The sequence below is a fragment of the Palaemon carinicauda genome, chromosome 35 (assembly GCF_036898095.1).
Source record: "Palaemon carinicauda isolate YSFRI2023 chromosome 35, ASM3689809v2, whole genome shotgun sequence".
Lineage (NCBI taxonomy): Eukaryota > Metazoa > Arthropoda > Malacostraca > Decapoda > Palaemonidae > Palaemon > Palaemon carinicauda.
The window spans coordinates 55,585,485-55,609,484 of NC_090759.1; the positions used below are offsets into that span (position 1 = coordinate 55,585,485).

The following is a 24,000-nucleotide window of genomic DNA, read 5'->3' on the forward strand; positions in this document are numbered from 1 at the left end:
AACATCTAATTATGAAATGATATCAGAATATTAATGGATATCTTCACTTTTCACAGAAAAAAGTATTGATGTAGTTTATTCTTAACATTTTAAAGAAAGAACCATCGCCTGGTTTGATGACTTCCCCTGACCCTGACAGCTCCCTCCTTGACAGTGACTGACGTATTGACGTAAACAGTATCGTTGACTAGTGTGTCCGGATACTTTATTTAAATGTGTTTTGCAAAACCTGTATATCATTTGTCAATGATTTACTGTTTATCGTGGATTACAGTCGCTTCAGCAGCTGAGTATTTCCTCGTGAAGGTATGTGAATCAGAAATATAATTGGAATAGTGTATATAACTGGTTTTATCTTACGATAGACTAGGCCTATCCTATGTAGGCTGCTTGCTCGAAAGGATAGTGTGCGTTACTTGATAGTAGAGTCTGTACTTTAGTATTAGTAATTTGATCGGCGACTATTTACCCTCGAGTCATCGCTATTTAATACCTAGTAAATATCGAATCCTCACGCTTCAGCTAACCTAACTATAATTGTTTATTATTATAGTTACGGACAGGGAAGACTGTCAATGCACTTGAATTCACCTTAGACGACGTGTTTATACTCACTGAACATCCATTTACTTTTGAACTGCATTCAGGTAAAGTTAATCCTAATCGATATTTTGCCAGAACAATGAATGGTGCAGTATCACTAGCAATGGTGGGAAAAATTCTGAATGGTGCATGCCGTTATTGCTAATTATTAAAGTTTTAACTTTATTGTAAAAGTGTCATGGGGAAATACAGCTAGGCAGCATAAGATTCAATGCAGTCCTACATCGCTAGCGTACTTAACTTTGTGTTGGACTTACCTTGTATAGAGGCAATCCATGCTTAACTTCCCATAACTTTGCAAACCCAATTACAGCATCCAGACAAACTAATGGTTTTACCCGAATAAATATATATAGGCCTATAGTGTGAATATTTTATACACATGGAATGCAAATTAAAGTTTCCGTTATTGAAAGTTTTCTAAGTTATTAAAATTGTTACTACAGTTACTACATTTTGGTATTATTGTACTGTATTACAAGATAATGTAACCTAGGGAAAAAACTAGTTTTGTTTATAGTTAAAGGTCCGCTCTCTTCGAAAATGACACTCGTTCCTGTCGCAAATGAATAGTTTCAGAAATATATGTATGTTAACGTAACATTGCTAATGTTAGCGAAGCGGGCCAGTGGTGGAACAAGAATCATTATATTCAGCGTTGCTAATGTTAGCGGAACATTGCTAATGTTAGCATGCGCAGGTCAATATTACCGCTTGTCAGTACATACAAGCTTGATGTTTTCGTTTTCTGTGAGTGGAGCGAGCCCACGGCGTAACAAGAGCCATTAAATTTAAAAATGTTAACAAAAAAGATTTTTTCTTCTAATGAATAACGCGATTTATCCGGTTTTCACCTTCATTTCAACCGCAACAACAACAACCAGTTCGGCTACTTGAAGTTAGTAGAACTGGTTGTTCTGTTTGTTTGCTGTTGAAATGAAGGTCAAATTCAGTTAAATCACTTTATTTTCTACAGGAAAACATATATTTTATGTTCGAAATGATAATCTGTAATACAGTAAAACTTTACCTACATTTCTCCATTTATATGGGAATTAAATAGCATAATTGCTATATTTTCAATGTTCTACTAATTGAAAGTTGTTCTGTCACTAAAGAAACCCTCGCTATTTATTGGGATATTACTTTCAGCGTATCTGAAAGAAAACAGCCAAGACTTTTAGCGACGGATAACTACCCCAACCGCTTGTTAACGGGAGGAGTAGGTGTAGCCGGCTACCCCGCGCACTCACATACCTGAGCTGAGCACTCATTACTTTTGTCTCGGATAGAATACGAACATTGCCGCTCTCTCCCTCCATTGACTTATATTTGAAATATTTGAATAAATTTTGGAAATTTCTTTAATACTTTTTCTTTTTCAGTGTGTGTGTTTGCTCTTCTTGTCGGGCTCATGCACACTTGCCCTGGACCCGAGGGCTTCTCGTGAGGTATCTTTATGTCCTCTGTTGAGACGGACCCTCACCTCCTGTGTCCGTCCTGTGTTCAGGACAACACTTGTCTTGTATGCCTGGAGTGGTCTGCCTCACAGTGGGAGTGGTTTGTGTGTAGGCGCAAAAATAAGTCTGAGAGATTCTTCGCCTTTGGGATCCTTCTCGAAGTCGAAGAAGTCTCGGACTTCTTCTTTGACCCCTGATCTTGTCTTGAAGCTGTTCTTCATTTGGTCTCCCCTGCGGAATGGCCGAGTATTAGTGTAGACCATTTAACCCCGGTCAACCTCGGGGATCATGGGACAGTACTGTCAGCTACTTTCCCCAGGAAGCACCTGTACTTTTTCAGATTTGTTCCCCTGTCGAAGGAGGGTTTGCTGGAACTCCTTCATCTGGATGCTGAGAGGAAGCGAACACCTGCTTCCTCGGAGGTGGATCCTTCTCCTTTGAGCGCTGCTCCTTACGACCTCAGAGTTGACGATGTCTCTGCTTTGCCGTCTCCTGCTGATGCTGATGACGGTGCTCCCCCCTTTGCTGAGCTGACTTCCGTCGGAGATGGAGCAACGTTAGAGGCAAGTTTCGCCTTTAGGTGAACATCTGTCACTCACGAGTGAGAACTAGAGTTCCTGTGTTCCAGAGACCTTCTAGATACCAACATGTGCTGTCTCTGACTATGTCAGATAAGGTTCCCTCTCCGGAGGAACCTCTTGGACGTTTTCCTCCGGGGGTTCGTCAGGAGTCGGAGTTTGTTCCCATACTAACAAACCCTCCGATATTTATATAGGATATTACTTTGGCGAAAGTTGGTAGGCACCCATCAGATTTCAAGTGCGAGGTGGCAACCTTACCTAACCACTAGTAGTTGGTAGGTAGTGGGTGGTTGGGGGATACCCAGCCACCTATATTTACTCACGGTTCAATGAGCCACGTCACTTTTTACTTTTGGCTGGTAGAGAGTGGACGTATCCTCTCTCTCCCTTCGAGGCTTAGCCATTTACCACTATTGATTTACACTCATTCTTTTCTTTACAAATATGACTTTGAGTTTTTATGTGATGCTCCATTCCAGAGTAATGTGGTTTCGGATGTCGATGTTTGTTCTGTGAGTTATCGGAAGGATTCCTTGGCGCTGATGGTTCCTCGAAGGGGCTTTTTATTCCCCCTTGGAGCAGAGGAATTTTTAATTCTCTCTCTATTTTTTTCCTCAGTGCTTCATGATGACATAGCTGTAGTTGCGCCTGACGTCTTAGCTGTCGACTAAGTGTCTTAGCTGTCGACTAAGTTTACCTCCCATTCGCCCTTCCTTCATCTTCTGCTGACGACGAGTCTTCTTGTCGTCTCCCAACATTGTGCAATTTTTCTCTCTCCCTACAGGCAATGTTTCAGCCCACGTATACAGCTCCGACTGTTGAGAATTGCAAGATCAAAGACGATTGTCGACAATCGCTGGATCAACGGACTTCCCTTCTGTTTAATGATCGCAGGGGCGAGACTCACCACCACCTCTTCTTGATCAGTCAGGATGTCGTTCGTGACAATCCAATGATAAGTTCAGAATTTACTGTATGCTGTCCAATGATTGCTGGGGCGAGCCTCATTATCTCGTCTCCCTGGTCGGTCAGGTTGTCATTCGCGACACTACAGTGATGAGTTCAGAATTTATTCTGTTTAATGGTCGTAGGGGTGAGACTCGGTCAGATTGTTGTTCGCGACACACAGATGTTATACGTTTTAGGGCGTCTTTTGTGACGATCAATGATCGACGCAGAGATCGCTATGGTCACAGGATTGTAGGCTATCGCGATCTCAACGTTCTTCATCTTGAAGACGAACTCCTGTTCGGTTCCCCTTTGGGGGATTACTCCGGCAGGATTCCCGTTATGGAAATCCCTCCGGGGACAACTCAGAATTAAGCCTTGGCTTTTTCTCTAGCAACACTTTGTTAACTTTCATTTGAGATCAAACTCGTTGAAAGGCAACAGAGTGCTGCTCGGAGGTTCGCCTCCAGGTGTAAGATATTTCCCTTCCGAGGGAGTCTTTACACAACCTTTGCGCTCGCGCTCAAGATCGTGAGTTATACACTCACAGTCATGAGCTCTTGACGATCATGGTCTCCGCTCACATTAGCGCTCACACTTATGATCGTGAACTACACGCTCACGATTGCGAGTGAGACGCTTGTGACCACGATTACAGCACTAGTCTTTCCTCAACCCTTGAGGACGCTCTCGATCATGAGACGCTCCCGATTGCGCTCACGCTCACGACCGCGAGTTACACTCCAGGTCACGAGCAAGACGATCGTGACCACGATTGTGGCACATGTCTCTTCTCAATTTTTGAGGACGCTTGTGATCACGAGTTAGAAGCGCGAGTTACACGATCACTAGCAAGACTCGTTACCAGCTTCTACAACCCTTCAGAATGTTCAAGTGATCGCGAGCGAGACGCGCGCAATCTCGTTTACAAGCTTGAAGTACATGCTCACGGTCGCGAGCGAGGTGCTCCTGACCATGATTGTGATGTCAATCTTCACAACCCGTAAGAGCGTTCAGGTGATAGCAAGCGAGACGCTCATGCTCACGAGCGTGATTTGCATAAATTACATGCTCACAGTCGCGAGCGAGACGCTCGTGGCCATGATTGTGACGCCAGCCTCTACAACCCTTAATAACGTTCACGTTATCGCAAACAAGATGCTTCCGATTGCGCTCACAAGCATGGGTTACACACTCTTGTAACCATGAGCATAACGCTTTTGACCACGGTCACGACGCTCGTAACCGTGATCTCAAGTGTCTTGTGGTCGCAATCACGAGCGAAACACTTTTGATCACTACCTAGATGCTCACGATCACGCTCACGCCCACGATCGTGAGTTACATGCTCAAGCACGACGCTCGTGATTGCGATCTCGATCATCCTGTGGCCACTAGCACGAGCTAGACACTCGTGATCACGTTAGAGATGCTCACGACCGTGCTTGTGTTTGTGAGTTACACGCTCGCAGCCGCAAGCGAGACTGCGAGCGAGACTTTTCTGATCATGATCGCGATCACACTCCTCTCTCTCACACTCTCGATCATGAGTTAAACTCTCACAATCACGAGCAAGACTCACGTGATTATGATCACGAACATCTTGTGATAAAGATCATGAGCTACACTTGTGATCACGAACGAGACGTTTGCGATCACGAGCTAGACGCTCGCAATCACGAGCAATAAGCCCGTATCCTAGGCAAGATGCTCTCGATCGAGAACTAAAAGCTCATTCGAATAGGTATAAGCTCATAATCACAAGATCAACGATCACGAACTTTACGCTCGCGAGCACGAGCAAGACGCTCACAATAACGGGCACAAGCCAGATACTAAATACGAGCTGACGCTCGTGATTATGAACTAAATGCTCACGATCATACATTCTCACGATCTTGAGCTAGATGCTTATGATCACGATCAAGTCATGCACAAGCTCTCGATGCTTACGATCATGAGCGTATGGCTTGCGAGCGTGAGCGTCTGGCTTGCGATCACAATCTTGAACTGGGTGATTACATTCACGAGTGAAACGCTCGAGCTTTCGTGCAGGGCGCTCTCAAGCGAGGTGCTCACGCTTTCGGGCTTGATGCTCGCACTCTTAAGCAAGAAGCTCTCGTGCAAGGGGCTCCTGCTCAGGAGCAAGATGCTCACGCTCACGTGGAAGACGCTCACACTTGAACAGAACTCTCACGAGCTCACACAAGGGGTTTTAAGACCTAGAACGAGGCTCTCATGATCATGAGCACAGTCTCAGGCGAAACTATCCCGACCAATTCGGTAGATCTTGGATTTTCCAGATCTCTGATTTGTCAGCTATCAATCACCTTTTTTCAACAGCTAGACGATCCCTGGTTGCTTATCAATAGCTCCATTCGCTGTTTTTATGTTCAACACCTAGTTATTCGTTGTCCTACACGATGGTAGCTCATCGTTTTCCTTTGCTGGCCATTTTTGCTTGATATTCACTAGTCAAGAGACTAGTGGTCACTATAAGCCTGCTCCAATCTAGGCCTCTAGTTCGACAGCAACTTCCTGAGAGGGAGCTGCTCAAAAGAGCACTCTCTCCCAGACGGAATAGATTGTCTCTACTCAATCTTGAGCTTACTCTTTGTTAGACCCTGCAAAGCTGATGGAATTACGGTTTGTTCCTTCTGGGAACCTAAGAATACACTCTTCTTTGGCGACGGGGATAATACAGTATGCTAGTGCAAGGCTCGGTACCCCTCGCAGTTTGGGTTCTTATTTATGTATCACAAACAGGGCTTTTTGGGTTCCCAAAGGTTTTCTTGCCGTCGGCGAAATCAAAGGTATCTGCTTCAAAGTGACCAGCTTTCTGCATTGAATCCGGCACACTCACAGGAATTCATCTCCCATGAACGTACAGTACGTGTTTTCTTGTACGCTTCGTTCATACTACAGGAAGGCTTGCAAACAAATTGCCTCAGGAACCACGTTGCTGCTTCAGTTGCTACCTTCTCCCCTGTTGTCCTGTTTATTACGGGACTGCTCGCGAGCCGAGTTTGCGTGAAAAGGAACTATGCCAGTAAAAGTCTCCTTAAGCGAATCGGATCTCGGATGTAATAGGGGTGGCAGATTCTTTGAATTTGTTTTTCTCCCCCTCTAGCGGGAAAGACAACCTCTTGAGGTTACGCCATTCTCTCCCGCTTAGAGAACGAAATTCAGTGCTGTGTAATCGACAGCCATAGCAAATTACTTGCTATGATTCGGGTCATCCATAGACGGGTGACATAACAGGAATAACAGAGGACATTAAAAAGCTGTGTTCTCCCAATCTCAGTTGGCCCTTATGCCCTCGGACCTTAGTGGAAACATTTTCAACCTCCATCTGCTTCCGTTCCGGGGAAACATCTTTTATGTACACTTCATGAAACTCAGGTTTGTTCATGATGTCGGACCAGGATATTCTCCCATAACCGGACGTCCTCCTTAGGCCGTAGTAGTTGGGAATGAATATATTCCTTTCTCATAAGAGAACCCCTCCCACAAGCTCGAAATAATCGGCTCTTGTCTTTTCGCTGAGGAAAGAGAGTCCAGACTTAGAGTCCTCTAGGAAATGATAAGCTGTCTTTATCTACTTCCTCATGACTGGAACATCCAATCTCCTAGGAAGACGGGGGACGGCGGAGTATAGCCATGCTTCGTTGGTTAGAAGTCTCTACTTTTAGTCTCTCCTTGTGAGACAAGCTTAATCTTCAAACCTTGTCATGTGGGGGAAGGTTTTGCAATCAACCAGTTAGCCTCCTATATAGGATAGAGTTGTCTGGAAGACCTCAGCCTACTGACTGATTTTAAAGTCTCAAACTCCTGCGAGATATCTCCTTCCATTTACATCGATCTATAATTCGAGTAATCTAAGGAATGGCACGAAGGTCATATCCTATAAGGATATCCATAGACTGTGTCATTACCCTGTAGAAACTTCTGCAGGTCCGACAAGACCATATTAGTCCCCGTCAAGTGTGACCTCAGAAGAACTAGCCAGGTCCCAGGTTACTCGGCACTAGGGATCGATTTCTCTTGGTTCTCTACAAGACCTGAGCAAGTAACGGTCCTAGTTAAAAGACTGCCTGACGAGAATCTCTCCCAGGAATAGATCTCCTCGTTCTTCTGGATTTGACACTTCCAATAGAGGCATCAAAGAAAAGGGGGGAAGGCCACATACTGGACCATATGTCCTTAGGACTATCATCAGAGCACGAATGATACCGTCTCTTAATCCCTTAGTAGGCACCTTTCTTTGGGAAAGTGCCGGGGGATGACTGATTCGTTGATTTCCCGTTCGTGGGAAAACATTTCCTGCTCCTATGTGGTCTCCCCTTCAGGTTATCCTGTCCACGGGTTTGGATTTTATAGACTCCACCCCTTCTACAGGGGTATTCCTCTTACAGCCTCTGTTTTAGAGGTCCTCCTTCAGGAAGCAGGGTTAATATCAAAGACAAGCAGTTATTTTCTTTTTGCATGAGAATGACTGTTGTCTCCTGTTCAATTTCTTTTTGCGAGCAATTTTCTTGGAAAAGTAACAGATGACTTCTCCCCACTTCCGTGCAGACTTAGTCGGACTTGTCTCATTAAGGGACTCGGCTAGAGCTTCGGTCTATCCTTGTCTCGAAAAGATAGGTCCCATCTACGTCTCTGGAGAATCCATTACAGACTTCATTACGACTAGATACTCCGTGGTGAGAGTTAAGTGAAGTCTGTTTTTTATTTTTCCTCTTAAAAGTGCTATTCTAGTCATGCACTCAAAAATTACCAACGAACGGAATCACGCTCTTAGGCTTGGGCAACGGAAGACCTTTGCTCGTCCATCTAGCATCTCCTCCAATCGTTGCTCTCCATAGATTTTGAACCTATTACCCATAGCGGGGTAATACAGCCCTGTATGGGATGGGTGGCTCTAAACGGCAGATCTTCCCCTGATCCCAAAGACAGGTCTTTCCCAGTGTAACACTCGACCAAAAGAGAGACGTACCCTATGGGTCTCCCGCAACATCTCGCGCTCACTGCGAGAAACCAAGTAACATCCTATTTTGTTTGTGCAGCTTGAACCTCAGGTTCGAGCCCTTCAACTGGGAACCTGCCACTTTGTAATGAAGGCTCTAACTTAGGTAATTACTTGAGGACATACCTTAAGAAGGGTGATTACCTAGCCCCAAGGGTATAGCACACTGGGTCAGATACTCGTCATTGTTTTTCTTTTTCACGCCAGTGATTATATTGAGGCCATACCTCGGCAAAACAATGAAGGAGTTTGCTCCATAGGTTCAGCACGCCTCACTAACCCTAGGAAGGTCCGAGGAGGTGGTTGTAAAGATCTTGTGACTGGGATGCAGGCCCTATACCAGTCACAGAATTCCTCTCCTCCTCATAGAGATGACCTAGAGCTCGGACCATTTTCGGGCGGAATCTGTCCATAACATTTTTAAGCAGCTCCTTTGTGACAAACCGTACCATTGGTAGGGTGGATACGTGTCTAAATTTCACCTCACCCTACCTACAAGACGTGACCCACAGAAGAATAGAGCCCTCTACAGGACGGGTGGCTCTAAACTGCAGATCTTCCCCTGATCCCGAAGACAGGTCTTTCCCAGTATAAAGAGAGACATACCCTATGGGTCTCCCTCAACATCTCTCACTCACTGCGAGAAACCATGTACATAATATTTTGTTCCATGCAGCTTGAACCTCAGTTTCAAGCCCTCCAACTGGGAACTTGCCACTTTGTAATCAAGGCTGTTACACAGGTATCTACTTGAGGACATATCTTGAGAAGGGTGATTACCTAGCCCCAAGGGTATAGCACACTGGGTCAGATACTCATCATAGTTTTTCTTTTTCATGCCAGTGATTATATTGAGGCCATACCTCAGCAAAACAATGAAGGAGTTCGCTCCATAGGTCCAGCGCATCTCACATACCCTAGGAAGGTCAGAGGAGGTTGTAAGGATCTTGTCCATGATGCGGACACAGGCCCTATACCCGTCACAGAATTCCTCTCCTCCTCCTCATAGAGATGACCCAGAACTCGGAATGTTTTAGGGCGGAATCTGTCCATAACGTTTTCAAGCAGCTCCTTTGTGACACAAACCGTACCATTGGTAGGGTGGATACATGGTTAAGCTTCACCTCACCTACCTACATGACGTGACCCACAGAAGACCCGATACGTTTTTTCTATCACTCCATCACTCCTGTGGTGGTGACACAATAATTGATTTGATAATACCTCGGGCTTCTTGTTGGACAAGTAGCAGAAGGTTGAAGGCATTGGCTACCCTGGGTAAGACTGGGATGAATGAAAGTATTCTTGGCTCTTTTACTTTCATCATCTTTCCCTCCTTTGAGGAACACCTCCATGGGTCCCTTTGCAAAGCTGGTTTCAACTTCTGCAGGTAATAACCACTACCCTTGTGTAACCAAGTATGTTTTTCATATACTCGTACACGTCCACAACGCCTCCTGCGAGGTAAGCCTTGGGAAACGTCTTTTTATGTATAGGGCTCCTATTTTAACTGGGAGCATCTTCTTACCTAAACGTTCTTATGATATCTCTCACAACTACATTAGCTGCTCAGGCCGCTATCATACTTACTTATATTGATATGCAAGGTGCAAGGTTTCCCTCGATTACAGTCTAATACTATACTAGGGAAACATGGGTCAATGACTAAGCTAGTAGTTGGACTTACCACCCTCCTAAGAGTGAGTCATCCAATATAAATAGCAGAAGGTTTGTTAGTATGGGAACAATGACAAATTTGGAGATCATTTGTATTTTTCCCTAGCTAATACAAACCTTTAGCTATTTATATAAATTGGCCTGCCATCACCTGTCCTCCAGTAAGGTAGGGTTGCCACCTTGCACTTAGAATCCTAATGGCTGCCTTCCAGTTTTTGCTAAAGTAATATCCAATATAAATTGCTACAGGTTTGCATTAGTTAAGGAAAAATACAAATTATCTCAGAATTTGTCATTTTTAACTCCTCGCCACCCTGGACGTTCTCTCCCCGGCGGTAAGAAGTCTCTTAGTCCTGTCAAGGATTGTCACGTTGAGTGTTTGGGTTCCCTTCACGCACTAGCTGTTAGTCATCCATCAGCTAAGCGTGACACGCCAACTGTTTGTTACTTGTCAGCTGCGCATGACCAAACCATCAGCCATTTGTCACTCATCAGCTGCACATGACTGAACCACCTACCAGCCATTTGTCACTCATCAGCTGCTCGTAATTGAACAACCAGCCATTCGTCAATCATCAGCTGTGAGTGACCAAACCACCAGCCATTTGTCACTCATCAGCTGCACATGACCGAACCACCCACCAGCCATTTGTCACTCATCAGCTGCGCCTGACCGAACTACTAGCCATTCGTCACTCATTAGCTGGCGTGACCGAACCACCAGCCATTTGTCACTCATCAGCTGTGTATGACCGAACCACCAGCCATTCGTCACTCGTCAGCTGCGCTTGACCGAACCATCAGCCATTTGTCACTTATCAGCTGCACATGACTGAACCACCTACCAGCCATTTGTCACTCATCAGCTGCGCGTAACCGAACAACCAGCCATTCGTCACTCATCAGCTGCGCGTAACCGAACAACCAGCCATTCGTCACTCATCAGCTGCGCGCGACAATACCACCATCCATTTGTCACTCATCAGCTGCACATGACCCAACCAACCACCAGCCATTTGTCACTCATCAGCTGCGCCTGACCGAACCACTAGCCATTCATCACTCATCAGCTGGCGTGACCGAACCACCAGCCATTTGTCACTCATCAGCTGTGTATGACCGAACCACCAGCCATTCGTCACTCATCAGCTGTGCGTGACCAAACCATCAGCCATTGGTCACTCATCAGCTGCACATGACCGAACCACCCACCAGCCATTTGTCACTCATCAGCTGCACATGACTGAACCAACTACCAGCCATTTGTCACTCATCAGCTGCACATGACTGAACCACCTACCAGCCATTTGTCACTCATCAGCTGCACATGACTGAACCACCCACCAGCCATTTGTCACTCATCAGCTGCGCGTAACCGAACCACCAGCCATTTGTCACTCATCAGCTGCACATGGCCGAACCACCCACCAGCCATTTGTCACTCATCAGCTGTGCCTGACCGAACCACCAGCCATTTGTCACTCATCAGCTGGCGTGACCGAACCACCAGCCATTTGTCACTCATCAGCTGTGTATGACGGAACCACCAGCCATTTGTCAATCATCAGCTGTGCGTGATCGAACCACCAGCCATTCGTCACTCATCAGTTGCATGTGACCGAACACAATGATACATTTTTGTAAAAAGAATCTTTACTGTATGAGAGAAAATATTGCGGACTCGGTACTGAAAATTAGGCTATTCATTGCCGATAAACAAACCTAACCTACGAGTGAAAATCTTGAAACCCCACAGTGAAAACAAAAAAAAAAAACCTTTTATAAATACTCCACTAAACGAAAATAATGCTTTAACATAAACATTAACACTACCATTAAAATTATGGAAATGTTAGAGAAAGATAAAGACTGCCGAGGACGTAACCATAACTTTAAACTGTTTACATCAAGGTCTATATATGTAGATATATAGACCTTGGTTTATATTATGTTAGATGGACTCTGGACTCGCATAAATTGAAAGTTGATTTCATTGTTATGAAATATTTCCTCAAATAGACTATTTATTATGAAATTATGTCAATAAAATGTAATGTAAACAGGATTTGGTTACATTTATTATCAGTCATCGTACCTAGGCCTAGCAATATACTTGAAAAGACAATAGATTTGATAGGTTTTGTGGCGCTTGATTCGCAGACTTTGAACAGCGCTCTCTCTCTCTCTCTCTCTCTCTCTCTCTCTCTCTCTCTCTCTCTCTCTCTCTCTCTCTCTCTCTCTATATATATATATATATTATATATATATATATATATATTTTTCAATATTTAACTTAGCCGGTGATTATAATAGCTGCAACTCTGTTGCTCGACAGAAAACTCTAAGGTAAAACTCGCCAGCGATCGGTACACAGGTTGCGGGTGTGCCCAACAGCGCCATCTGTCGTCCAGATACCCAGTACTCAATGTAAACAAAGACTCAATTTTCTCTCTGTCGTGCTAACGACAAGACGTACTTACTCACTGTTGCTAAACTGGAGTTTTTTCACAACTAATTGGTGAAGTACATTATTCTAGTTTTGAGCTTTCGCTGTGCAAGGTTTCTCTTCACAAATCCTTGAACTCTTTTTGATAACGGATTCTTTGTTGATGACTTTTTGATAGTTTTTTGAATTCCCCTTTGACCAATTCAAAATGGCTGACCCTTCACAAGTCCCAAAATTTAGGAAGTGCAATGCTAGGGACTGTTCAAGGCGTCTTCCGAAGGCTTCTATCGACCCTCACACTGTTTGTTCCAATTGTCGGGATAAAACCTGTCAATTGGAAGATCGGTGTGAGGAGTGCGTTGGGCTTTCGGAATTCGATTTTATCGAATTCCAAAAGTATACACGTAGGCTAGAGAGAGATAGAGTTAGGAGAAGTTCCTCTCGTTCTATCGATATTTCCTCTCCTCATGCCCCACAACCTATTCTTCCCCTGTAGTGGTTGCTCCTAATCCCCCTCCTGGCACTCAGGAACCTTCGATGGCTGATATGATGCGTGCCATCCAAGCTCTGGGTGAGAGAGTTGAGTCCCTTGCTAGTGACCGTAATCAACTTATGGCGGATGTGAAGGAGCTGAAGTGCAAAAGTGCAGTGGGAAGTGTTAAAGTGAGTGATAGTGTTGTGGATAGTGTTGCGCTTGAGGGTTCGTCTGTTCGTGCCTGTCGTCCTCCTAGTCCGGGACCTCTTGCAAGCTCCCAAGTCCAGGGGAGAAGCAATGTCGTAGGACAAATGGGTTCGAGAGGCTTTAATCAGCGAACAGACGTTCCCTCCGTGGTATCGGGCGTATCTACCCAAGATCGCCCCTGCCTAACTAAGACGAGAGAGCCCATATATACCTCGTCTTCGGAAGGTGTTTCTCGCAAGAAACCCTGGACCAAGGTCTCACGACCGTTAAAGCACAAGTCGGTCCCTTCCGCACAAGTCCAACGGCCCAGTTGTAGCCACTGGGTCAGTTCGGACTCACTGCAGTCATCCGATGACTGCTCTCCTCCTAAGAGAGGCAAAGCGGTACCGCTTCAGACAGTTACACCGTCTGTCGCCGCACCTGCTCCTGTAGACCCTAAGTGGTCTCTACTGCAAGACATGCAGTCTCAGCTAACGTCTCTTATGCAGGACTTTCGTGCGGAGAAGGTTGCTGCCGCACCAGCTAGTGCAGCTCCTTGCCTACAACCGCCCACACGATCGGTTGTGCGTCCGGTGGACGCTGAGGTAACCTTCTCACGCACACCAGTTGAGAGAGTTCCGCCACCCATGCGTTCCAGTGTGATCTGCCAGCCGCATGTTGACGTTCAGCGACGCACGGAGGTCTCCATTGACGTTCGTGAGGTTCAACAACCGTCAGAGTTGTTTTGTTTTGACGCGGTGCGTCAACCTCCGCAACCCAGTGTGGTTGCCACTGCTCACCCACATCAGTCCAGACAGTCTGGAGTAGACGCTGTGCGTCCCCGCGCTGCTATGGTTGTTGCCAGCTCACAGACTGGGCAACAGTTCCATGACGTTGCGTCCGGCTCAGTCACGCATGCACCCGTGCGACCGGACTCAGCTCACCAGCCGTTACCCACTCCGTTGCCGTTCCCTCATCAGTTATCGGATGAGGGACTTTCTGATGATGATGTTGCTGCACACGTAGATTAACCGCATTCAGAACTGGACGAGCCTAAGTCTACGCAACCCTCTTTGGACTTTAGGAAAGTTTTGGCCCTGTTCAAAGAGATGTCTCCGGACCAGTTTGTTTCTGTGGCTCCGCGTTCTCCTCCGTCAGAGTTTGTGTTAGGCATGCCGTCATCCACTCCTGCCTTTACTAGACTCGTCCTCGCACGCTTGTCCAAGAGAGCTTTGCGTGTTATAGGAGAATGGCTGCAGTCCAAGAAGAGTTTAGGGAAGACAGCTTTTACGTTTCCCCCTGCTAGACTCTCTTCTAGATCGAGCGTCTGGTATGCCACGGGAGAAGTTCTCGGCTTGGGAGTTCCTGCCTCTGCCCAGGGCGACTTCTCAAGCCTAGTAGACTCTCCCCGCCGCCTTGCCATGAGACGCTCAAAGATATGTTGGTCATCTTCGGACCTGGACCACCTGCTGAAAGGTATCTTTAGAGCCTTCGAAGTGTTTAACTTCTTAGACTGGTGTCTAGGAGCTCTAAGCAGAAAGATCTCTCCGACAGAGAAGGAGACTTCCTTGCTCATTATGTCCTGCATGGACAAGGCCGTACGTGATGGGTCTAATGAGCTTGCTGCATCTTTTGTGTCCGGAGTCCTTAAGAAGCGTGAAAACCTATGCTCATTCCTTTCAGCTGGAGTTACACCATGCCAGAGATCCGAACTTCTGTTTGCTCCGCTTTCCAAGTGCCTTTTTCCAGAAGACCTGATTAAGGAAATTGCCGCTTCTTTGATACAGAAGGATACTCACGATCTTGTTGCGTCCTCAGCTCGCAAAGCCACCCCTTTGCCTACCTTGTCAGCTAGACTAAGGATGGACACTCCAGCGTCCCATTTTATTCCGCCCTTTCGTGGCAGAGCCTCCAGCAGAGGAGGTGCTCGTGCCGAAGGGAAACGAGGAAAGAAGAAAGGAACCAAGTCCTTTAAGGGCAGAGTCTGACTGCCAGCTTCTTCAGACAGCAGTGGGAGCCAGACTCAAGAACTTCTGGCAGACCTGGGAAAAGAGAGGCGCAGATGCACAATCTGTGAAGTTGCTCAGAGAGGGGTACAAGATCCCGTTTGTACGAAAACCCCCTCTAGCAACGTCTCCCATCGATCTCTCTCCCAGGTACAGAGAGGAAGACAAGAGACGAGCATTGAAACAGGAAGTGTCTCTTACTAGAGAAGGGAGCGGTAGTCAAAGTCTTGGACCATCAAACCCCGGGATTCTACAACCGCCTCTTCTTGGTGTCAAAGAAGACAGGAGGGTGGAGGCCGGTGCTAGACGTCAGTGCGCTGAATGTCTTTGTCACAAAGCAGACGTTCTCCATGGAGACCACAAAGTCGGTTCTAGCAGCGGTCAGAAGGGAAGACTGGATGGTCTCTTTAGACTTGAGGGACGCCTACTTCCACGTCCCCATCCACCCGGACTCCCAACCTTTTCTGAGATTCGTTTTCGAAAAGGTTGTCTACCAGTTTCAAGCCCTGTGCTTTGGCCTAAGAACAGCTCCTCTTGTGTTTACGAGGCTGATGAGGAATGTAGCCAAATTCCTTCATTTAGCGGACATCCGAGCCTCCCTCTATTTGGACGACTGGCTTCTCAGAGCTTCTTCCAGTCGTCGCTGTCTGAAGGATCTAAAGTGGACTCTAGATCTGACCAAGGAATTGGGTCTCCTTGTCAATATGGAAAAGTCACAAGTGGTCCCATCCCAAACTATTGTGTATTTAGGGATGGAGATTCACAGTCTAGCTTTTCGGGCTTTTCCGTCGGCCCCCAGAACAAGCCAAGCCCAGTTATGCATCCAGAACATGCTGAAGAAGGAACGATGTTCAGTCAGGAAGTGGATGAGTCTGATAGGGACGCTATCATCCCTGGAACAGTTTGTGTCATTAGGAAGACTACACCTCCGTCCTCTTCAATATCACCTAGCATTTCACTGGAAAAAGGACAAGACGCTAGAAGCGGTCTCGATCCCCATTTCCGAGAAGATGAAGTCTTGCCTGACGTGGTGGAAGGACAGTATCAGCCTCAGAGAGGGTCTGCCCCTGGCTGTTCAGACTCCCAACCACGTTCTCTTCTCGGACGCATCGGACGTAGGCTGGGGCGCGACATTAGACGGTCGGGAATGCTCGGGAATATGGAACTCGAGTCAAAGGACAATGCATATCAACTGCAAGGAGCTACTGGCAGTACATCTGGCCTTGAAAAGCTTCAGGTCTCTCCTTCAAGGCAAAGTGGTGGAGGTGAACTCGGACAACACCACGGCTTTGGCGTACATCTCCAAGCAAGGAGGGACCCACTCACTGACGTTGTACGAGATCGCAAGGGACCTGCTCACCTGGTCAAAAGGTCTAAACATATCGCTAGTAACGAGGTTCATCCAAGGCAACTTGAATGTCATGGCAGATTGTCTCAGTCGGAAGGGACAAGTAATTCCAACAGAATGGACCCTCCACAAGGATGTATGCAAGAGACTTTGGGCCACTTGGGGCCAGCCAACCATAGATCTCTTTGCAACCTCGATGACCAAGAGGCTCCCAATATATTGCTCACCAATCCCGGACCCAGCAGCAGTTCATATAGATGCCTTTCTACCGCCAGAGAGTTATGGGGTCCTTTGACTGGCCAGACAGTACTACGTTGGATCCTTCTCTTTGGTTACGGTTCTTTCTCTTTGCCTACACATACGCCGAATAGTCTGGCCTATTCTTAACAGATTCTCCTCTGTCCTCACACACCTGACAACACTGAGGTTACTAAACAATTCTTCTTCGCTCAAGGGGTTAACTACTGCACTGTATTTGTTCTGTGGCTACTTTCCTCTTAGTAAGGGTAGAAGAGACTCTTTAGCTATGGTAAGCAGCTCTTCTAGGAGAAGGACACTCCAAAATCAAACCATTGTTCTCTAGTCTTGGGTAGTGCCATAGCCTCTGTACCATGGTCTTTCACTGTCTTGGGTTAGAGTTCTCTTGCTTGAGGGTACAATCAGGCACACTATTCTATTTAATTTCTCTTCCTCTTGTTTTGTCAAAGTTTTCATAGTTTATATAGGAAATATTTATTTTAATGTTACTCTTCTTAAAATATTTTATTTTTCCTTCTTTCCTTTCTTTACTGGGCTATTTTCCCTGTTGGGGCCCCTGGGCTTATAGCATTTTGCTTTTCCAGCTAGGGTTGTAGCTTAGCAAATAATAATAATAATAATAATAATAATATATGCATTCCCACCGTTCAAGATTGTCAACAAGGTACTGCAGAAGTTCGCCTCTCACGAAGGGACAAGGTTGACGCTAGTTGCTCCCCTCTGGCCCGCGAGAGAATGGTTCACCGAGGTACTTCGATGGCTAGTAGACGTTCCCAGAACTCTTCCTCTAAGGGTGGACCTTCTACGTCAGCCACACGTAAAGAAGGTACACCAAAGCCTCCACGCTCTTCGTCTGACTGCCTTCAGACTATCGAAAGACTCTCGAGAGCTAGAGGCTTTTCGAAGGAGGCAGCCAGGGCGATTGCTAGAGCAAGGAGAACATCCACCCTTAGAGTCTTCCGAAACTGGTGCAAGTCAGTATCTGTATCCTCGACTAGTACCTCTGTAACTCAAATAGCTGACTTCCTCTTATACCTGAGGAAAGAACGATCACTTTCAGCTCCCACTATCAAGGGTTACAGAAGCATGTTGGCATCAGTCTTCCGTCACAGAGGCTTAGATCTTTCTAACAATAAAGATCTACAGGACCTCCTTAAGTCTTTTGAGACCACGAAGGAGCGTCGTTTGGTTACACCTGGTTGGAATTTAGACGTGGTACTAAGATTCCTCATGTCTGACAGGTTCGAGCCGCTACAATCAGCCTCCCTGAAAGATCTCACCTTAAAGACTCTTTTCCTGGTATGCTTAGCCACAGCTAAAAGAGTCAGTGAGATTCATGCCTTCAGCAAGAACATCGGATTTTCATCAGAAAAGGCTACATGTTCACTACAACTTAGTTTTCTAGCCAAAAACAAGCTGCCTTCTCGACCTTGGCCGAAATCGTTCGATATTCCAAGCTTATCGAATATGGTTGGCAATGAACTAGAAAGAGTCTTATGCCCTGTGAGAGCTCTTAAGTTCTATTTAAAACGAACTAAACCTTTACGAGGCCTGTCTGAAGCTTTATGGTGTTCTGTTAAGAAACCATCTTTGCCTATGTCAAAGAATGCCTTATCCTATTTTATCAGACTGTTAATACGAGAGGCTCATTCCCATCTGAGTGAGGAAGACCAAGCTTTGCTGAAGGTAAGGACACATGAAGTTAGAGCTGTCGCAACTTCCGTGGCCTTTAAACAAAATAGATCTCTGCGAAGTATAATGGACGCAACCTATTGGAGAAGCAAGTCAGTGTTCGCGTCTTTTTATCTTAAGGATGTCCAGTCTCTTTACGAGGACTGCTACACACTGGGACCATTCGTAGCAGCGAGTGCAGTAGTGGGTGAGGGCTCAACCACTACAATTCCCTAATTCCATAACCTTTTAATCTTTCTCTTGAAATGTTTTTATTGTTGTTTTTTGGGTTGTCCGGAAGGCTAAGAAGCCTTTCGCATCCTGGTTGATTTGGCGGGTGGTCAAAGTCATTTCTTGAGAGCGCCTAGATTAGGGGTTTTGATGAGGTCCTGTGGTATGGGTTGCAACCCTTGATACTTCAGATCCTAGGGGTCGCTCAGCATCCTAAGAGGATCGCGAGGCTCCGTAAGGAAGACGTACTTAAAAAGGCAGAGTAATTGTTCAAGTCGACTTCCTTACCAGGTACCTATTTATTTTGTTTTTGTTATTTTTGATATCTTCTAAAATGAAATAAAAACTCTTAGCTCATATTAATGTAAACATATATTGCTGGTCTCTACCCACCCCCCTGGGTGTGAATCAGCTATTATAATCACCGGCTAAGTTAAATATTGAAAAATGTTATTTTGATAATAAAATAAATTTTTGAATATACTTACCCGGTGATTATAAATTAAAGGACCCTCCCTTCCTCCCCAATAGAGACGCAGTGGAACGAGGAGAAAATTGAGTCTTTGTTTACATTGAGTACTGGGTATCTGGACGACAGATGGCGCTGTTGGGCACACCCGCAACCTGTGTAGCGATCGCTGGCGAGTTTTACCTTAGAGTTTTCTGTCGAGCAACAGAGTTGCAGCTATTATAATCACCGGGTAAGTATATTCAAAAATTTATTTTATTATCAAAATAACATATATATATATATATATATATATATATATATATATATATATATATATATATATATATATATATATATATATATATATATATATATATATCATATTTTCAATTCAAAGGTGGGCTTAAAATTCAAAATTTTATTTCGTCTGCTGGTCTTAGTTTTAGTCGACATCATAACGTATATGTACTGAAAGAAATTTAAAATGATTTTGGTTTCTAGATAACTGAAATTCATTTTTTCATATTTGTACTTTTTATCATCAATTTAAGGTATATTTTAACAGCAGCAATTACTGATTGATTTCATTTTGGTTTCGCCGTCTCCTTTAAACGCTTCTTGTCCTTTAGTATTGTAAAAATCTTAGAATGCGCCAAGGTCATATCCCTTGTAATCGAATGAATTTTACTTCCACCTTCTTTTTTTATTATTTGTTTAGTTTCAGTGGTAATTGATCTTAGCTTCCTAGCAGATCCTGAAGGAGTTACACACTTCCTTTTCTCTTACTTTACTTTTATGGGTTTACTTCTCGCCCTCCATCAGACACTAAGAGTCTGTTCAGGCGGGCCTTGGTGTGTGAAAATAATTTCTTTCCTGTTAATATTTTGCTCTGTATCTTTTCAGTTATTTGCTAGCATTTGTATTCAGGCTTAATAGTTTTCAGATCACTATTACAACGCTTTCCAAAGAGATGAGTCTTCAGGTTTTTCTTGAAAGTTGCCACATATTTGCTATTCTTGACATCAAGTGGAAGGTCGTTGAAGAGTCTCAGTGCAGCATAACAAAACGCTCTTCCTCCTATTGCATGATTCACATTAATTTTGAATAGTCTATATGGGTCATCAGCATGTCTAACTCTTACAGCAGCGCTAGTAGCTTGAGGGTAGGGGACTTAGACTTATCACTTGTAAGTGCTTTGTGAGTCAACAAACAAATCTTAATTGTTCCGTAACCGAAATACAAACCACGCTATTTACATTGGGTATACCTTTTAGCGTAGCTGAAATGGCGAGCCATTAGAATTTAACGAGGGTGTATTACCCCCGCGCTAGTTAGCGGGAGGTAGGGGAGTGGTAGCTAGCTACCCCTCCCCCCTCACACACCGGTGAACTGCTTCACTTCACTTTTGGCTCGGACGATGGACAGACGTGTCTGTCTTCGTCCTCGCTTGGCAGCCATTATTTGTTTTGTCTTTACTTAATCACTTACTTTTCTTTTACTCAATATATATGTAAACGTTTTTTTCGTGTTTATGTATATATTTGAGCATAGAAATCAGTAAGTTTCCTTTTCAGAGTTTGTGCTTGTGTGTGTAGAGTACGATATCTCCGTGGAGCCCTCGTCGCCTGTGAACTTTCGGATTCCGACCACCAGCTCTCGCCCTTCCTACCACGCTCGCCCTCCTTCTGCGCTCCCTCGCGCACTTTCGTCTGCGCTCCTGCGTGCCCGCGCATGGGCGCTTCCACGTTCGGCCACGCGCAAACCATTGATTTACCATCGCGCGAGCTCCAGGGCGATTGCGACCTCGATTCCCGTCGGGGTTTCGCAACGTGGCCAGCCTGGCGAGTCTTCTGGAGCGTATTTCCAGAACACGGTCTTCACCCCGTAAACGCAGAGCATGGCACATGCAAGAGCAGGAAGAATCTTCAGGGAGGTCTGAGCAACATTCTTCTTTCCAGAACCTGGGTTAGCCCTTCCTCGTCATTCCCTGGAAGGGTCTTGCCAGGGAGCTTTCCGTTCGAGTTTTCTCCGTCGGGCAAGGGGTGACTGGTTTACCCCTTCCTCTTCTCCATCTCGTGGAAGGGGCTTACCAGGTCCTTTCCCTCCTCGGCTGCGACCCGAGGTTTTGTACAAGGAAGCTCCAGGAAGGTCATGGGTACTTTCCTCCTCTCGGGCTCTAGCACCTTGGCGTTTCATCGCCAAGTTTCGATCTTGCGGGCAAGCTCGAGGTTGGACCATCTAGGCGCAGTGTCCGAGGGCTTCCTCTCGAGTGTCTCATCCGTGGATGTCGACAACCTCAGACACTCTTCCATCCTTGGGAAGAGCTTGTTTGTGCCCAAGGACAGAGACATGGACAGCGGTTGTGCGGAGGAAGTCGACTTCCGTTTTCACTCCTCCAAGGCGCTTTCTTCCAGACCCTGCAGGCCTCCAGCGCCTCTTCTTTCAGCCTCGTCGACCTAAGTTATCGGACCGGCTACGGCAGCTAAGACAAGGTGTCCGATAGCAGTCCCCTCCTGTCAGGGACAGATAGCACGGGAAGCTCTCCTGGGGGGGGGGGCGTAATCCTAGAGGGAGCGGCAGAGTTCACAAACTCTAGGATTGGCAACCCCCCCTTGCAGGTCTCACGCTGGGAGGATGCCTAAGGTTACTCATCCGGATAACAGCTTCCCGATGCCGATTCCTACACGATCTCTTTGATCAGCCAAGGATATCGCGCCTCGCTCTTACCATCTCTCCGTCTCTGTCAGCGAATTCAGTGTCATTGAACCTCTATGCCATGGGGTTGGCAAGAGTTTTGCCCGTTTGGGCAGAATGATCCATGCCTTAGGAGAAGATCCTCCATAGGATCGTCGACGGCTTCTTCAGTCGATCCTTTCTCGTAGGAAAGCATCTGAGACGGGAATTCCATGGTCGACCTCTCAGCTCTGTTCAAGTTTGTCGAACAAACTTTGTCCAGCGTGGGACATCAGAATCGATCAGACTGGTAACGAGGCGGCAGGACTCCTTAGGCCCTGGATCGGAAGGACGGGTACTTCCAGTTTCCATTCCATCCATCTTCCAGGAAGCTCTTGGAATTCAGCCTAGACTTAAGATGCGGTGTGGCGATCCCGCCGCGGCATCGCAGGATTTTCTCCAAAGAACTCTCCCTGCTTTTCTCATGGCCGCTCAGGAGCAGGCTTCCGCCTCCTTAGCCTTTTGGAGGTCTGGTCAACTCCGGTAGGCTCGGGTTCGACCTTCTTCGACGCCGGGACAGGCTTCCGGGTCCTTACCATGAGTGAGGGATCATGGTAATTTGCTAGGAGCCTTCTCTACTTCTGCCTCAACATATGGGGTATCTAGCCATGATATTGAGTCAACGGCCTTACCACGTTGGAAACACCGCTTCTCGTCCGATCAGCGAAGTTAAGCAACATTGGGCTGGTCAGTACTTGGATGGGTGACCGCCTGGGTACGCCAGATGCTGTTGCCTCCTTCTCCGAGCCTTCCCTTCAGTTGACTGGGGCAAGGCTGAGGAGAGTCGCAGTACCTGTTCTCAGTCAAGCAGAGCTTTCAGCCCTACCTTGGAACGTTTCCTGGGTCTCTTTTCCTCGTTGACCCATCTAAAGTCCCGAACGGTCGCCTCAGGATAAGTTCCCTGTGGGGCAGCCCAAGTTCCGGTGGTATCAAAGCAACGATTAGCCGGATTTTCTGGCCCCTATGGGACCAGCGGAACGTTTAGACCTGCAATGGGTGTTGACCTATGGAACCTCTTGATGAGAGTGGATATTCTCGTCCTTTCCCCACATTTTGATGTTGTTCTCGGACTCGTCAAAGAAAAGGGGGGGGGGGGGGCGCATGTTCCGGTTCAGGCCTATGGTCAGGACCTGAAGGATACCTCTCCATCATTCAGGCAGGCTTAGGGGCCGTAGTCTGGCCCCTCTACAGATCCTACAGTTCCTGCCGAGTCGCTCCACGCGCGACGACTTCATGGTACTGGCGTATTCCAACCAGCAAAGGACGCATTTTCATACCTTCGCATCTTGCAGTAGAGATACTGAGATGATTCCGGGCAGAGGAATGTTTTCTCCAACTATCTGAGCAGAGCCTCGCAGATAGAGGGTACCTGGGGGTCTTTGGCCTTTAGTAGCCAGCAAGTCCTGGCCTGGAGGACCTGATCGCGGCAGCCTGGAACTTCAAGCTTCCGCTATTCTTTCCCCCAGTCTCAGACCCCAAGACTCTTTGGCAAAATGCTTTCCGGTGATGGTGGGACAACATCGACGCCTGCGTCTTCCCACCATTGTTGTCTGTTGAGAATGGGTCTCAACAAGACCAGGTTGTCTGTCAACCTTTCGATGGCCCTGAGAGCTCCACTGTGACTATACGCTGAACGGTTTCCGGACCCTCTGCTTCCCCTGACGGAACTCCCGGGAGAGCTTCTCCCACGGCACAGGCTACTCAAGCACCACACTACAACATCTTTCACGAGCCGTGGCATCGCTTCGGCTTCGCGCATGGAGACACTACGCCGCCTCCTCAAGAAGAGACAACCCGCTACAGTCGCGGAGCTGAGGTCGCGTCACCTGCGATAGTCATCCGCAGGGGTCTACCAGGCGAAGTGGAGAGTCTTCTGTGGTTGGTGTCGTGGGAGAGATAC

The 24,000-nt window shown here is 46.4% G+C and overlaps 1 protein-coding gene and 1 pseudogene across 1 annotated transcript in view; both read left to right on the top strand.

The window, feature by feature from the left end:
• The first annotated feature begins 157 nt into the window (after positions 1–157).
• The window catches only part of LOC137627750 (sphingomyelin phosphodiesterase-like), a 270,093-nt gene continuing 246,250 nt past the window's right edge, over positions 158–24,000 (top strand). Inside the window, exon 1 of the mRNA XM_068359027.1 lies at positions 158–306. The gene's annotated coding sequence lies outside the window, so the exon portion shown is untranslated. The remainder of the gene's footprint in view (positions 307–24,000) is intronic.
• On the top strand, positions 22,719–22,836 carry LOC137627957 (5S ribosomal RNA; annotated as a pseudogene).